Source organism: Phalaenopsis equestris, unplaced genomic scaffold, assembly GCF_001263595.1.
Source record: "Phalaenopsis equestris unplaced genomic scaffold, ASM126359v1 Scaffold000546, whole genome shotgun sequence".
Taxonomy (NCBI): Eukaryota; Viridiplantae; Streptophyta; class Magnoliopsida; order Asparagales; family Orchidaceae; genus Phalaenopsis; species Phalaenopsis equestris.
In genome coordinates, this window is record NW_018164986.1 from 227,162 (window position 1) to 227,384 (window position 223).

Sequence of the window (223 nt, forward strand, 5' to 3'; positions counted from 1 at the left end):
TGTGAACTGGTGATTTGAATTGGTTGGAAGAGCTAGCTATGACTGCATTAAATATGCTTCTTTCAGCAATGCTCATCAGCTTGATTTTAAATTACTTTCAATTTGGCCAATTGATTTGGTAAAATATGTTGAGTTTTAAAACTAAAGTAAAGATTACATCCAAGATTCAGGGAGGTCAAAGTCCTTGGAAGTTGGGTGCAAATAAATAGGGAAATAAAATTAT